At 39.6% G+C, this 13882-nt stretch overlaps 1 protein-coding gene across 6 annotated transcripts in view; it reads left to right on the top strand.

Moving 5' to 3' along the window:
- The first annotated feature begins 301 nt into the window (after window positions 1-301).
- The window catches only part of map4l (microtubule associated protein 4 like), a 99617-nt gene continuing 86036 nt past the window's right edge, over window positions 302-13882 (top strand). For all 6 annotated transcript variants that reach the window (XM_034196234.1, XM_034196238.1, XM_034196237.1 and 3 more), the window contains exon 1: window positions 302-442. The gene's annotated coding sequence lies outside the window, so the exon portion shown is untranslated. The remainder of the gene's footprint in view (window positions 443-13882) is intronic.

Below are 13882 nucleotides of genomic sequence, written 5' to 3'. Positions count from 1 at the left end.
AAGTAATGTCTTATCTATGAGGACAATTCTTAACGATTAGATGTTTGCTACTTTAGTTTTTTTGCATATATTTGTGTTAAGTTATATGTTATATGTATTTGTCTGTCTTAATATTTGAAGAACTTGAGCCAATGTTTGAAATTAGATGTTATTTCTGTGAATTACTGTAATGTGTTTTGCAAATCCATGAGCATATCCAACTAGAGTTTCACATTTACAGCAGCACTTGAAGGCAGCAGCATCAGATTCAGATGAGTAGACCCTTTTGCTGTTCCCGGATATTGATTGGGTGAGCCGCTTGGCAGGGGCGGGACTTAATATCTGAGACCTGGCACCAGTCTGCTCTGCAAGTAGCGAAAGGTGGGGAGATTTTCACCTTCACACACTCTGACTGTCACACACACACACACACGCTCTGACAGTAACGGAACACATCAAAACGGTGAGTAGCAGATTTTTACAATTAGTTTATCTGATTTACGATGTGTCATTGAGTGATAAACGTTGTTTGCTTTGTACTGTATCCCTGTGCTGCGCCATCCCCTCGTGCATATCTGCATGAATGTTAACATTCATAATTATACCGATATTTAGGTCTCGCACTGCAGTGGCATGGATATGGGCCTATATTTAGCTTTTTATATGGCGGACATACAATTCGACATTGTGGTGCACGGTGTTTCCCATCACAATGGCTGAAGATAGTGGGCGTGTGAGGGGGATCTCTGCCTCTCATGCAGACTCCGCGGATTCATGTCTCTTTGTTATGGTGGTGCCGCAGTCGGGATGGTGCACCCCTCATGCTGAAAAATCACCAGACTATAGCACTTATACACTTATTCGTTTATTGTCGCGACACGCGCCCATAGTACTCTTCAGTAATCATTCAAGAGTGTATAGTAGCCTCAATTCATCCAATGCTATTGTAGACTTTTAAAGACTGCCTATTAAATAGTCCCAAGTGGGACTCGTGTATCCTATAAACCATGCTTTTGGTGATATGTGTCTCTATAACATTTACTACAGGAGTATAGTTTTCTCAAAGGCAGCAGGTGCAGCTCCAGATCAGCCAAGGCGTTGTTATATAATGCCTATTTTCCGATGTTACAGAGTCTTCATGAAAAATCGGATGTTCTATAATGCCTAAGCCTATCGTACAATATTAGGCCTACCCATCCTCCCCACCCTACATACACATACATGGATAGAGACTCACATACTGCATCCTCTGTCTCTGAGTGGATTAGTACACATTGTTCCATCCATCTAAGGTATTTCTCTCTCTGGCTGTTTTTGTTTTTGGTAGCCTATTCAGTCTAACATGTCACATTTGAAATGTAATGTGTTGTGTTTGAAGAAAAATAAATGAATGCATCGTACAGTCATGCATATTTGAGCTACCACAGTACAGACAAGGTGTAGCAATACGAGTTGAGTAGGAACATCCTGATTCCTTCTTTAAAATTCCCTTAAAGCAACATGATGTAGTGGTCGGAAATAGTGATTTAGCACCCCTACAGTGTGCAATTACATTATGTACTGCTATCTTCAAATGGACAGTTGTAGTGTTAAACATGCATTTGTTAGGATAACTCTAGGCTAAGTAGTGATCTGAATTAGCAAGTGGATAACTTTTGCAGATCCGCCAAACATAAAGCAAGGGCAACAACTAAGACATAGCAAGCTACTAATATGACTAAGATGCTATCCCTTCTTGCTAGCATTCCTCCTGAAAACCTCCTCATCCCAGCGGTCCAAAGCTTCTGTACTAGCATTAAAAACAACAACACTCCCCCTTTGCTCAAAATTCCCAGTCATGGCTGCATGGCTGACTGAGCTAACAGCATATTCGTTGACAGTGACAAATATTAGCAGCAGTTAGAGGTTAGAATTTCTAAATCAACTAGTTAAGCTGTCTGACCCTAAATGAAACTTCATAAACCACTGTGACAAGGCAGGGTGTTTATTCCCTGAAGTCAACATGTCAAAGAATACGGTATAAGGCAAAACAAGTAACCTAGTGTTGCTTTAGATAGAAGTGGCTCTAAAGTTTATGTAAACATCAGAGTGTCTTTTTTGTATCTGCTTATTGCTAAATATTACTGAAGCTACATGGCTGCACCATTGCAAAAAATCACATAAACCTGACATGTTTGGTATCTGTAGCAACTTTGGGGTCTGGTCAGGAATTTGGAAAAAATGACAATAGGCCAAGTTACAATGTTTTGTGCTGATGGATCTATTTGGGGTTGACACGTTTTGCCTCTTGAGCTTTGCCTAACCATCGCCTTTTAAATGCGCGTCTCTGCTTCTGTCATTCTGTATGAGTGAAGGTGTGTTCAGACTGAACGTGAAGCAAATGTTAAGTCAAGGTGTAAATGAATGTCAATGTACAGTCTAACTGCTGTCAGCTAAGAAATGTTTTAACTTAAGTATTATTTGTCCTCCTTCTGTGGCCACATTACTCTACTTTACAGACTAAACAAAAAATATAACTGCTTTGTGAAAAATAAGAGAGATCATGGTAAGTTTTGAGATCAACTCAGAACCTAAAACTTATCAACTCTGGTTTGGTAGAGTTGATCTTGGTAAACTGAGTCTTATATGATGTTAAGTGGCCAATGTGCTGTGGGAGAGGCTTTACTGGAACATCCATAACCCCTGGCATTTTCCATTCTAGGGGCTAATCATGACTGATCAACTAATGGGTTTGGGATATTGGATGAACTGTTTACAGTGAAATAAAGATTTGGAGGAACTCAGACCCATGGATCCTGCATCCGGTATACTTGAGTTTAGTAGAAAAAGACAGGCTCAATGGGCCAAAGTCTACAAGCAGGAGATGGATTACCAGAGATGATCTAATGCATCGCCGTTGTGATTTCTGCATCAGAGATTGATGGGATTACATGCAATCCCTCTCAGATTACCAGCCAAGCAGGCAGAAAGTCAGGCTAGTGGTCATGCTACCAGGTATACCCAACATTTTCAGTCCATTTGCCAGTAAGTCAGGGATTCAGAGTCATTTGGGTTTGTAATTAAACAAACCATCAACCCAACTAGTCAAACATTCACTGTGATTTTACTATATAGCATTGTCAGTTATAATAATCAAATGTAACTAGAAATGTGTATACTCTCCAGTGATACAGTGAGTCAACAAGTCAGCCAAGCAGAGTCACTGCAGTAGTTATGTGATCTAATGGTGGTGTAGCCCCCGAGGCAATTTATAAGCCATAATAGTGGCCTGTTAAGTGAAAGGTTACGTAATACCTTGGGGTAAAAAATGAAGATATCTCCCAGTGTTTCTGCCCAATACCAAGCCAGGCTATATGAAGGAGCCAAGTGACGCGGATAGCACCCTCCATCCATACAAAGATATTCCCGCTAGTATCAAGCTGCAGCAGACATTACAAACAACAAACACAGCTATCTGGTGGTGACCATTAAACTGCTAGTGGCTAAAGAAATCAATGCAACTTTGAATCGTCAATTTGAAAAGAATGGATGTTTATGTTCATGCATTTTTTACATCTTACTCTACAGATGTCTATTAAGTGCCTTTCAGCTTAAACTCTTTATTGTTCTTAACTACAGGATCCATTAACTTTCTGTAATAGCAATGTAAACAGAAATTTCAAGACCTAGATGAATCGACATTTTAAATATGGGATGACACATACTGTATTGGGATGCTCATATGGTGACCATTTTCTCATGTTAGTAAGTGTCACAATATTGAATGAGAGGCAAACTGCAAATAGTGTCAATGCCAAAGTAATAGTCCCATCCCTGCCTTGTAATGAGGACTCATCAGGGCAGTGGGACATCTTTGAGTCTGTGAACATTGTTAAGTTAGACTCACACTGTGCTGACAACAAATATGGGTGAAATCTGTTACCAGATTGAATGTGCACTAGAAATTTGTATTAATTATTGATGACCCTAGAGAATTATGTAAACCATGAACTATCTGTTAGTAGCCATTTGTATTGCTACAGTGGGATCTACAGGCCTGAAATATTTATTAAAATCATAATTAGAGAAAATGAAAGTAACATTTGGACACTCTGTTTAGGCATCATTCTGCAAACAGACCGTGATACTATCAACTAACTCAGAGGAGATTTTGTGTAGTGTATTGTCTTCCATAGATATATTTGAAGACCCTGCTATGTCCTACAGCAGGGATGGGCAAATGGCGGCCCGCGGGCCGCATGCGGCCCCCACCTCCTCTTTTTGCGGCCCTCAGATTAATTTATAAACAACGTAATAAATAAAAAAATAAAAATTTAAATTTTCTTTTTTTTTTACTTGTAGTACTGATACCGTCCACTAGACTCCTAGTTACGTCGCGAGCTGCGTAGATGATTTCAAATACCGCGAAATAATCTGTGACGCATTTGTGTGTATTGTGTTTGTTTCCCAGGGAAACCCTCACAAGAAACACCGGCTGTTGTTATGCCTGCTGTGACGTTAAGTTGCCTCTTGTAATTATGCCTTTACAAGCTTAAAAGTTGTTTTTATCATCTGAATTTGGCGAAACAAGTTTAATATTCTTAAAACCAAGACTTTGTTTATTTGAAATCAGATGAAAACAAACTGTCACGGACCCTGCCGTGTTATCTATGATTACTACGCTTTTCATTCATAATTTCAGCGGGAGGGAGGGGGAGTGGCGCTGAGGAACAGCAGAGTGCGGGCTGACAGGTGTCTGTGTTGACATTCCCCTTATTGTGGAATAAGGGGAATGCAGAGACTGGCTACAAGTGTTTTAGGTTCAAGTTAGACAACTAATGTCTGGGTTAGTGTTCATGACTTCATGTGTATGTCATCTAATCGTTAATCTCAATACACACACATTTTCCGTGCTTTCCAATAGTTTAAAATAGTTTTTTTCCACTATTTAATAACCTGTTCAATACAAACATGCCACTTGTAAAAATGAAATAACATTTCTGTGAACTGATATTTGTTTAGTGAGGTTATTAGAGGATGTTCCCATTTTTTGGGGATGTTCCCTTTGATTGTAAAATGTCAATGAAAATGTCAGACTTAGTATATTTGTTAATAATTACATACAACACATGGAATTGTTGTGTGTGTGTGTGTTCCAAGTGAATCTGTGGCCCCCTGGTGGCCAGTACATCAATGATGTGGCCCCCACCACCATCAAAGTTGCCCATCCCTGTCCTACAGCAACAACTTGAACAAACCCCTGCTTCAGTTGTGGTTACCATGGTGATCTTGCCTGGTTCAAAGTGAATGACCTTTGTGGAAATGAAAGGCCTGCCCAACAGTTCACTAATCTTGTTTGGTGAGACTTCACTCATTCAATCAAAGCTGCTTTTGAGACAGAGTTTTGCCATTCAACAGAAATGTGGGCTTTCCCGAATGTTCCCATTCAATCCAAAAAGATATGGTTAAGTCTTTTCTTATTGTATTGCACTGGTTGTCACCTACCATCTGACCCATCAAAGACAAAAAAGTCCTTCAGTTGGTATTCTTATTGATATTTAATAGTAATTTCCTGGAAAATACCAACAAACTATGAATGAATCATCCTGCACTCAGGGATCGGAATGAAATGCTTCAAATACAAACGCTAACAAAAACCAAGCATGCATCTTCCCTACACCAGGGCTTCAACCTACATTTTGGTGGCTGTTTCATGGAATCGTATGTATGCACATTCCCAGGAGTACAGACTTGAGTCCTTAAGGTTGGATTGGCCAGATACTCATCCCAAGTAAAAGGAATTCATTTGTGCCACAATGACTTGCTAAAAATATGCATGAAATTAGTTCAGAATACACTTATGATATTAGCTTTTCTCAGCTTTTACATTTTTCTTTGCATTATGAATAAGATCAAATATATTTGTACAAGCAAGTAAAGCCATGCCTACATTGCCAAATGTTTGAGATCATAACCAGGCTATCAGAAGCTCTTCCACAAAATACTCAATGCAATGACTATGATTAGGGTTGTCCGTCTTAGGGAATTGGCCTTATAAGAACAGTAGGGTGCAATCTGTTTGACTGGTGACATATTAAAAAAAGGAGAAGTTGCTAGAGGGTGGTTGTATAAATCCACAAGTATCCCTAGTATACATTATCAGAACTGATTCTTCATTATCAATCAACTTTTTGTTCTTGACCATTTGTATTGTTACAAAAGTAAGTAGGTTGTTGTTGTTTTTCTGGCACAAAAGGTTCTGGTTTCACATTGGTTTCTATACCCCTTGCATGAAACTTATTAAAACAATAGCTACCAAACAAATACTGTGCTATACCATAATGTCTTTAATGTGTTACGGAGCCTTCTCTTCAATATTGTTTCCACATAACGAGCATTTTGCGCTGCTGGTTTAAAGAGCCCTTTGAATGACATGACCTGTACGTGACGCAGTAAACAGATCAAAGAGTTCAGAGGAAACAACAAAGGTCATTCTCTCCTGCTGAGGAAAGCGAGATTCAGATCTGTTCTGACATCATATGGTACATCAGAGCTAGGGAGGATGGGACGGCTGTGTATTTTGTTATTATCCTCTTCCAGCAAGCTTCCATCAGTGTGTGTTTGTGATTTGAAACTAGAAAAGGTCTTTTCTGTGCTGCTGATGGCAGAGATTCAGATCAGACCTGACACAGTACAGTACAGTACAGTACATGTCGGTTTGTATATTTCCAGGCACAGTTTACTGACACCTAGCAAAAAGATTCTGAGAACTGAAAAGATTTAAAATGTTCCATCTACTGGAAAGAATAGATTTGGGCATTTTCTTGAGTTATATACTGTCATGCCAGCCAGCCTTTTAAGTACTTATTTTCCTGAAAGGTTTTGCCCTTTTATACAAATAATTGACTTAAATGTTGAGACAACATGCTAGAACTACCATAAGTTACCACCTCTGACCAAATGCTGTGTTACCTTTCAAATTGTAGGTCTTGCCCTCAGAAACTCTGAGCAAAGGACATTGACTTGTTACATTTGATTTCCAAAGGACACATACAGCCCTTAGCCGTGTCCATCTGCTCCTTTTTGCTTTCTTTCCTGCTTCCTATGTTCATGCTGTCTCTCCTCCCACACTCTCCTTCACACAAATAAACTACACAAGTCATTTTTCTTTAAGACTGGTGCAGTCTGGGGGTACTGGGAGAGACAGGGTTCTCTTTTTTGGTTATAAATATGTAAAGGAACATATATGGATGCACCTTTAAGTACAGTGTACACATTCGGTACTGTACTTATCTTTTAGCTTTAGAACAAATAAGAATCAAAGCTGTCAAAAATAAACTCCGCCTTGCCTTTTATCCATCCTTTACTTGGCTAAAAAGACAAGAAGTCAAGTGTTTTTAAGAAATTGATAAGGGTGCAACTACTTCCTGTATGTTCACAATACATTATTGCATTGGTAGAGCCTTTACTGTAAATGTGGAAGTGGTAATCATTGACATAAATAAGAATACATTTATTGATTCTTTTTCTAGAAGTATATTTCTTGTTCTTGTTGGGATTTGTTTTGAAACATTGCACAATTCATTTAGTTAAAAGTTGATAAAGGGGAACTGTGCATGGCAGATGTGTGTTTTGAAAACCATTGAGTGTTTTTACAAAGAAACAAGTGTAAAAACAGTCAGAGGAAGAATGAAGATGCAGTGTTATTTATTACAGATCCTGTACTGTTCTCATTTTACTTCCATTCTTTGGTCTCCATTAGAGTTTTTTTCCTTTTCTTGATCATCTCTCACTTTAAAAACAGAGCACAGTGCCACATTTGACAGATTTGCACAGTAAGTCATCAGTCTTTTGAATAAGCTGACTATCTGCTCTCATGTTCTGACGCCGTGTGTGTGTGTGTGTGTGTGTGTGTGTGTGTGTGTGTGTGTGTGTGTGTGTGTGTGTGTGTGTGTGTGTGTGTGTGTGTGTGTGTGTGTGTGTGTGTGTGTGTGTGTGTGTGGTGTGTGTGTGTGTGTGTGTGTGTGTGTGTGTGTGTGTGTGTGTGTGTGTGTGTGTGTGTGTGTGTGTGTGTGTGTGTGTGTGTGTGTGTGTGTGTGTGTGTGTGTGTGTGTGTGTGTGTGTGTGTGTGTGTGTGTGTGTGTGTGTGTGTGTGTGTGTGTGTGTGTGTGTGTGTGTGTGTGTGTGTGTGTGTGTGTGTGTGTGTGTGTGTGTGTGTGTGTGTGTGTGTGTGTGTGTGTGTGTGTGTGTGTGTGTGTGTGTGTGTGTGTGTGTGTGTGTGTGTGTGTGTGTGTGTGTGTGTGTGTGGAGACACAGTGTGTTGTCAGCAGTAATCTAAACTGCTGCTCCTCAGAGACATGCTGTTTTTGTGTGTGTGTGTGTGTGTCGGAGTTTGCTCATCAAGAAGCAGACAGCGAGGAGCTGCTGAGTCACCATGGCGACTGGCTGGGCAGCCATGACAGAATGTTGTTAACACATGAGATGCCGTGAGCCTTGGTTGAGCATTTCCTTATAGATGAGTATTTTCTCATGACATCATCCATAAAATATATTTATCTATACTTACTTCCTCCTACTATCATTATCATTTACTAGTTAAAGGAGAAAAGCAGGAGGCAATTTCTCCAGCATGTCTCTAGCTTGGATTTAAACAAATTCGACTGACATGATGGTCTCTTTAAGAGTTGACCGCTCTGCATGCTAATGGAGATTCTAAGCTCCTTACTAAATTAGGCTACTCAATTATCCTTTTCGTCTGCTTGCCTTGTCATAGTAAACATCACATTGACACTTAAAGGAAAAGATCCTCCCAACGGATTATGGCAACTTCCCAAATTCTTAAACAATTCTATTTATTGCAGTTGTTTTTGTTGTTGATTAAATGAAAAAGAAGATTAAACCCTTGCACTTTTCTCTACTCCCCAACGCTGGTCAATCATGGCGTGACATGGATCGGAAAGGTTTATAAATAGACGAGACAAGCGGTGAGAATATACCAAAACAATTAGTTGAAAGGTGCTACAATGTTGTGAAGTGCAGACTCAGAGGATAATTCATAGCTGCACTAAGAATGTTAACAACATCAGGTTGTGCATAACACCTGACCTTTTTAAGTGATACTGCTGTACGTGTCTACATTCAAGCATTAACATATAAGAACAGGGGTTTTTATAGAAAAATATAGTAATGAGGGCGCTAACGCCACTTCCGGCCCAAATTACGGCCCCGCCCACTATCTGACAAAAATAATGCATTAGAGCAAAGCAAAGAATAATAGTCTCTTCATGTCTTAAAGCTGCTGACTCATATATTGCACCTCCAACAACAAATAAATCCTGAGTTACGTGTCCTTTACTTCCTCTACAGAAAAAAGGACAATAAAAGAAACAATCTAATTGATAAATCACAGTTTAAGTAAGCCTGCTGCCTGCCTCTCGTCCACCACCGGCAGACCGACCGGACAGCAATGCCTTTTTATTCGGAGCTCCGTAAAAAATAGAAGCTGTCTATGCTGTCTGAAGGTCTACTTGACACCATTTTCATATTTTATACCGTGTTTGACAAACATAAATATTGTTTTCTGGCATCACTTTAAGATCAGTATTTGGTAAGAGGCCGCACGCCGAAAGTAAGAGGCCGCAGCGCCCCTGTTACACGGTTTAGACAAAACCCTGTAAAAGGATATACAAATACTTTAAAATGCAGGTTATTCTATATGTTTTGTCAAGTTTTAGTGACATTCACATAAGTGTCAGGCAAAACTAGCTTATGTAAACTAACTTTAAAAACATGGACAATCTTTTAGCTTCTTAGGCACAGATCCGTCTATCTGATGTACAGTTAATTATCTGAAGAGGCAGGCTTTATGATACAGAGAATAAAGTGACTCCTGGTAAAGATACAGTTGGTTTTGAGCCTTATGAATATTCCTAGTTACAATTTGACTGCCCCTTATTTTTGACTGTCACTGGTGATCCAAACCAAATTCCCGAACCAAATGTGGAACGATCCTCTTCCTATTGATGACCTATTTTTGGATGACATGACCACAAACCCACCCTGTTATTCTGTGCCTGCCACCCACTCTCTCTCTGGCTGTTCTCCTGTTTCGATGCTTCTCTATCTCTTTGACTGTTTGTGAATCCTCCAGTAGACTGAACAACAACACTGAAAGCTGCAGTGTTGGCCACTTGCTGCTTCAGTGAATTCAGAGCGGCTGAGACACTCAAAGTGCTGCAAAAGCAGTGATGAGCTTCACTGTTGCTCAGGCCAAAGGGCTCTCTTGCACATACATTAATTATGATTATATTTAGCTGGGGAAAAAAGTATGCTACTTTACATTATAATATCCTTATACAAACTAGCAAATAACAAAGATTCTATGTTGACTAATGCTAAAAAGAAATTATACATGATTTGGCCAACTAGCTAGAAATCACATTTTATGTTGCGTCAAACATGTTCTCAAACTCACCAGAGATTGGATTTTTGGGTTTGATTCTGCCCCCACTGACCTCTCCAATCACTGTTACCATGCAATCGATTGGCACAGACTTACGTATTGTACTGTGACTCATCACTGAGCTCAACTGACCCATGGATCAGCTTAAAAGCCAACTTGTATAATGCTGAGATCAGCACAGCCTGAACTCTGACTTTGTACATACTTATACATACTTTCTTTGCTAATTCACGAGTGATTATCTCTAGAAACATCCATCAGTGACAATGGAGGTCTATTAACTTGCTTAATGGCACCTTGAAAAAAGTTGGTAGTGTTGTTGTCTGGCGCTGTATGATTATAGGGAAAATATAGTAAAGAAGAAAAAGAAAGCACTGCTTTAACTTCCAAGTTGTGCTGCATTCGTTCTGCTGTACAAGGTATGTCACAAGAACCGACACTTTGGTACCAATTCAAAGCCAAAATCCTGATGGTACTTGTTTTTTTTTCTACAGTACCGGTATCATGTACCAGGGAGCTAAAGACTAGTTCCTCTCAATGCGTTTTAATTAGAAAGTATGCAGAAAACTCACTTTTTTCTCCCTGATATTTCGTACGTTGTTTACAACACAGGAGCAGCTGGTAACGTTTCAACTGTATTAAGTTAAAATAAGTATGAGCTGCTTTCTCATGATATGTGGTAAAACGGATCTGCGCTGGTGTTGCCATTGTGTTTCTATTGATAGAACTCCAAAATTGTCGCCGAGGGTTGCACTCAATCATTTTAACTTTGACGTAGTTACCGCTGACCTTTCGATGCACAACCAATCAGATAACCGCTGTATGTAGCGCCGCAAGCTAGCAGAGGATGTAACCATAGAAACTAAACATAACTGGCTGTTTTCACCGCAAGGCTCGTGTGTTCAACCTCACGATGAGCTAAAAGCAAATCGTGTATCATTTGAATGCATTTTATGGGGGAAGGTCAAATATAAAGTTATCACAATGTGTTCACATTTAATCTGCTAATTGTTTAGTTTTTTGGATGAAAGTTAAATAAATACAGGTTTCGAAAGGGGATTATTCCTCCAAAATATAAACTAGAATTTACAGTGGAATCAAATTGGCCATCAGAATATCCAATATCACTAGTATTGGTTCGACCACATAATTTCAGGTATTGTGAAATCCCTATAATTTACTCTCCCATCATTTTGCTATGGCCAAGTATGTTTTGGTCTCTCTATTGCCACCGCTAGCTATTAAGAGGCGAGGGAGTACTTCCATGAGGATGAAGCAGAGCAAGTAGTTTGTGTTTTTGTAAAAACAACTGTTTATAAATTCTGCCAGTTTTGGACAAAGTAATCACATAACGTTCCCGCTACTGCTTCTCTCTGTAGCACAGTGATGGGGGGATGATGGCATTTAATTTAGGTCATGGTTCACACGCACGCACGCACTCACGCACGCACGCACGCACACACACACACACACACACATCCGCCAAATCTCTCTTGTGTTGTCATGGTACAGTTATGTGTTTGATTTCATGCCAAACTGTGGCTGTTGCGTGAGGAGCTTTCAGTGTTTGGGAGGATGAGATGATTATGTAGCAGAAGGCTGGGTTCAGAGAGGGATAGGTGGTGGATGCTGGAGCAGGGGATTGTGGGTGCAGAGATTGTATTAATCCCTCAGAGTGCAACAGCTGTCTCACCCAATATCCCATCATCATCGTCATCCCTCTCTTTTTCTCTCTTACACATACACACACGCCACTATCACCTTCGCTTTACAACATAATGAATCTGTAAAAAGTTGACTAAAATTGCATTTCATGTAAGAATATTGCAACAATCCAAAGCTTGAAGTGATTTCTTTAAAATTATACATTTTGGTCTAAAATATTTCTTTAAATGCTTATAGCCTATATTCTTATAGCCTACTCACCTATACGATTTGAAGCTGCATTAATGGACCCCTATTGGACACGTGGGGCAGCAAAAAACCTGAAAAAACAACATTGCCATATCATCCTATAAAATGTATATGGCTGATGTGTCATTGCCACTCCAGCAGACGCAGCGAAACATTAGCATTTATTTGGAGTTACGTTTCTGGTGACATGGCAAAAGTCAGTTGGATATGCCATCTCCTTTTAGTTCTGGTTTTGGTCTCCACCGACTCCTGACGAAAAGATCTCGCTTTTAAGCTGCTAAGTGCTCCATTTTAATCATAAAATAAACACATTAACAGTCTATATCAAATGTTTAAGCATCAATTTTCTGCAGAATCTCACTAAGCAGAAAGGCATTGGAAAGTTGGTTAAGAAGTACTTTGTCATTGCAAATACCTGTCTGCGTGTTGAACGTGTTTCCAAAACCACAAATTGGATTCCAAAGTAGAGCAAAATGTTCTGTTGAATACTGACGAGTGCAGCTACAAACAGACATGCAAAACAAGATAGAAAAAGATTGATTAATTTCAAATACTTGCATTGCTCTTTGTTCTTTTCATGTAGGAATGGGGGTAATCAAGCTGTCTGTAAGCACTGGAAGAAACATACAAATAAATCCCACATCTAAAAGGTCAAACACATCAGTTCAAATGTAATTGAGTCAAAAAATACATTCATAATAATTCAAACTTTTAAAAAAATCCTATTGAAGTAATGAGAGCTACAATGGGTGAAAGAAAACAAAGAGCCCCAGCTCCAGGCCACTGAATATTCTGGTTTATGAAACCTCTCCAATGGAGCGATAAATATTGCAGAATAATACTTAGGTTGGGAAGCCTCTTTTTGGGATTGGTTCACTTCTACACTGGAGTGAGTGATGGAATTATTTATTGCATCGTGAGCAGTGTTGTGCTAGTTACTGAAAACCAGTAACTAGTTACCATTACTAGTTACTTCATGTCAAAAGTAACTCAGTTACTTTACTAGTTACTTACACCAAAAAGTAATGCGTTACTGTGAAAAGTAACGTTTTTGTTACTTGAAAAATGGGCTCCCATTAATGCCCTTATAGCCTTCATTTCAGTACTGTTATTGCATTGGAGAATAATACAATCTGTTGATCAACTTGACATGCATTATATGCAATCTGGATTGCATCGATATTAGCTGGCTTTCCATTTTTGTATATTCTTTCTCCAGGTAGAACAAGTTTTCCGTCCCATATGCCGTGTGCCGCCCGGACATGCTATCATGCTAACTAGCTCCCTGAAAGCGGGTGACTCCACTGTAGCAATAGCCTGCATGTGTTCTACAACATACCGTGCAATGGCTTTATCAACTTTTCCCTGGCCAGCAGTCCCTTGGTTAAAATCCAGCCGCTGTTGCTTAGGTGGAGGTGGAGTGGCGTCGGCTGAGTCTCTGTGGTCTTAGCTACTAGCTTCGTCCCAGCATGTTGTTTTTGCAGATGTTTTAAGAGATTTGAATGACTGGTTTGGGCAGTAGATAGGATCTTTGACCCGCCAAGACAC

This window comes from Gymnodraco acuticeps, unplaced genomic scaffold (assembly GCF_902827175.1).
Source record: "Gymnodraco acuticeps unplaced genomic scaffold, fGymAcu1.1, whole genome shotgun sequence".
In the NCBI taxonomy this organism is placed as follows: domain Eukaryota; kingdom Metazoa; phylum Chordata; class Actinopteri; order Perciformes; family Bathydraconidae; genus Gymnodraco; species Gymnodraco acuticeps.
This window is presented reverse-complemented; position numbering and strand designations above follow the sequence as displayed.